Source organism: Silurus aristotelis, assembly GCF_946808225.1.
Source record: "Silurus aristotelis genome assembly, chromosome: 20".
NCBI lineage: Eukaryota > Metazoa > Chordata > Actinopteri > Siluriformes > Siluridae > Silurus > Silurus aristotelis.
In genome coordinates this window covers 7,685,749-7,689,442 of record NC_139593.1, presented here as the reverse complement: position 1 = coordinate 7,689,442, position 3,694 = coordinate 7,685,749, and positions in this window count along the sequence as shown.

Sequence of the window (3,694 nt, the reverse complement as noted above, 5' to 3'; positions counted from 1 at the left end):
TCTGTAAATTGGGAGTTGTGTGTGAAGAGGGTCTTAGAAGCAGGGAATTGGTTCCTGCATGCTTTAAAGGTTGTCCCTGGGATATTTTACCCCCCAGTAGGTTCCTGTAGAGAGATGGGGGAAAATGGGCTGTAGCTATGTTTCTGTAGCTTTAGGCCAGACATTAGTTCATGCAGTTTTTTTTAACCATTCAACACACATGCTTTAAGATTTCAAAGTTCTGGAAGCATATTATATGTGAAGCAAAGAAAAGAGATCAAAGCACTTGGGGAAAAAAAGGAGAAAAAATCATGCAACATGTCTTGACCTTAAAACTTCAAAAGTTAATGGTTAAACCGCTCTTTTAGACCTTTTTGTTTGCTTTTACTGCAATTGTGTAGGCAATAATTTATGAAAAGGGCATGGTGTTATTATGAAAAGTACCACCTCCGCATTGAGCATTCTGGGAAATACTGAAGCACTGCCTTCGATGTAAATTTAAATCGGTGCAGCAACTCATTCTCTTTTCCTTCCTCATTTTGCCAATAATCAAATCCAATGTTTCATTGGGGTTTTTTTTCTTCAAACAATAGTAAAATGTAGTGATCTTGGTGTGTACACTTACTGCAATACTTTTTTGGACTATGTGGACTCTTTTGGAATCCTGTACTGGGAAACAATGATAACCTAGAGTGCTCTCACAGCTTTGTGCAAATTGGCTGGAGATAATACTAATCAATTATGACAAAATCACAGTCTGAACAACTCAGATTGACTTGTTGATTTGTGTAGAACATAAATTATAAGAAAAGGTTTAGCTTGTTCAGCAGTGTTCAAGGTTTTAGTCGGAGCTAAAAAAAAAAACAATATTCCACCAAGTGTCCTGACTAATGTTTCAAAATCAACGAAATAGATAAAAAAAACGAACCAAAAAACAAACAAACAAACAAACAAACAAGTTGCTTACTATAAACCATGAAAAAAATATACATAACAGAAGGAGCTCACTTCAATCCAACTCTGGTCATTCTTAACAGGAAAAAGCAGAAACAGTTTAATAAAGTTAAAGAATGATGTAGTGGATGGAGAGAGAGGAAAGTGAGCAATTGAAAAGATTAAAAACACAATTAAGAAATTTTTTGAAAGAAACCATCAATTAATGGGCTCTTTAACAGGTTTTGGTTTAATTCATAATTCAATGTTCTTTGAAATAAATAATGAAATAATAATAATGAAATAAATGCAGGAAGTAACAGATGATGAAAAGGAAAATATGAAATAAAAAAGAAAGAATACACAATACCAGAAAAAGACAACAAAGTAAAAAGGATAGAAGATAGTATAGAGAAAGAGAACAAAGGAAAGAAAGAAAGAAAGAAAGAAAGAAAGAAAGAAAGAAAGAAAGAAAGAAAGAAAGAAAGAAAGAAAGAAAGAAAGAGTCCAAAGTCTTGTGTCTGAATAAATGAATAACATTATTAATAATAATAATAATAATAATAATAATAATAATAATTATAATTATAATAATAATAGTTATTATAATAGAAAGACACCAGAGAGCGCAGAAGCAGGGTCTGGCATTGCCCGTGTGAAATATGTTGCCCACCGTTCTTCATGAATTCCAAATCAGCAGGAATTAATTAATGTCCAACGTGCACCACAAATAGAAATCCGTTAGTAGGAGAGAGAGCGAGTTCCGCAGCTGCCGAGGGAGTATTTTTCAGCGTCGGCTGGAGTCCGTGGGTGCAGACCTACTTTAAGAACTTTGATTGTAGTTTTTGGTGCATGCCAGGCTCTGACAGTCAAGAACACAATCTGAGGGAGAAAAAACACAGAAAGAGAGACATCCGGCAGATACTAAGTGGACACACTGGGACAAAACTTTTTTTTTTTTTTTTGTGATAGCTTCTTCAGGGCAACACAGTCTGCCCTACATTTACACACTGAAAAAAGAAAAGAAAATCAAAAAGAAATAATGGAGAAAGTTGTGAAACAAGAGTTGACAAAGAAAGAAAGAAAGAAAGAAAGAAAGAAAGAAAGAAAGAAAGAAAGAAAGAAAGAAAGAAAGAAAGAAAGAAAGAAAGAAAGAAAGAAAGAAAGAAAGAAAGAAAGAATATTAAATACATGCAGGAAGTGACAAGTGGTAAAATGAGCAATAAAAAAGACAGCACTGTAAAATGGTGAAAAATGAAAGAAAGAAATGTTGGAATAATGAATGATTAATAATTAATAATGAACAAAAAAAGGATAAAAGAAAGTATATACAAAGAGGACAAAATAAAGTGAAAATAGAAAGAAAGAAAGAAAGAAAGAAAGAAAGAAAGAAAGAAAGAAAGAAAGAAAGAAAGAAAGAAAGAAAGAAAGAAAGATTAAAGGAGCAGAATAAAATTGCAGCACTCTTATAAATAGAGTAATAGGTGGAGAAAAGAAAAGGGAGACAGAGAAAAAATAAAAGGAAAATGGAAAAAGGAGGAAAAAAGTTGATAATAAAAAAATGTATGGTTAATAAAAGGAAGACGAACAGATTAGTGATGAATGATGTGATGAATAAAGTGAGGAAAGTGAAAAATGTCAAACAAAGAAATAGAAATAGTCCTTCTGTGTGTTTTGTTTTTAACCACGTTTGAGTCTCAGGTGAATCACAGCAGAAGACCTGAACTCAAGTTGCTATTCCGCCTCACTTATCTTTTCAGCATAACTCTGAGCATTACATGATCTAATAACATGAACCCACATCATTTATAAAAAAATAAATAAAAATCACAGGGTCACAAGAAGGCCAAGATGCTGGGTTTGGTAGTGTCTTTTTATGCAAATGACCCTCTGAAGCATTGCATTATTATTACACAAACCTTTCAGGTTTCCCCTTGGGCCTAATATTCTTACTGGAGTGTCCTTTCTCTCGTCTTGGCAAAAAATTGAATCTACTGATTCCAAGTAGGAGAAAAACAACAGCAATGCAGCGAGAGCAAAAAAAGAAGATAAAAAAGCAAGAAATCATGCCATTGGGAGCAGTGCAGAAAATATCACAGTGTGGTTAATGCTGGCGAAAAATACAAATCTAGTTGTTGCTACATACCTTTTGTATACTGCCTTATGGATGAATCTGCAATCTTTTATCATGTGAAAAATTACAATAAAAAGAGATACACAGGAGAAGAATAATGTATGGATAAATGATTTTTTATTAGAAATGCATAAAGAGCATTCATTCTAATGAAGTTCTCTTCCATTAAAGACCACTCATTGCTGATGAATATGGCTCTACATGAACAGCCTAAAGATCCATGAGGTAACTGTAAGACGTGAAACTCAAGAACTATGAAAATGGATTTGGACTGTAAATAATAAAAACACTTTGCTACCATGCTTAGGGCTGCAACTGCCATGAACAGGTTCGCACTCAAGCATTCAATAAACTTGACTTGACTTGTAACATAGAGACTAAACTACAGTAAGCTTCACTGTCTGGGTGTTCGTGGATAAATAAGCTTCAGTTAGTTCAGAATGCAGCAGCAAGAGCTAGAACCAGGAAATATAACCACATCACCCATTTTAATCGGTCTACACTGTCTCCCAATTAGATCTCGCATTGATTATAAAATACTACTACTGACATATGAAGCACTGTATGGTCTTTGAGCGAGCTTTTGATAAATTGTGAATCACCACACCTACTTAGATCAAAAGATGCAGGCTACTTTTGGTACCTAAA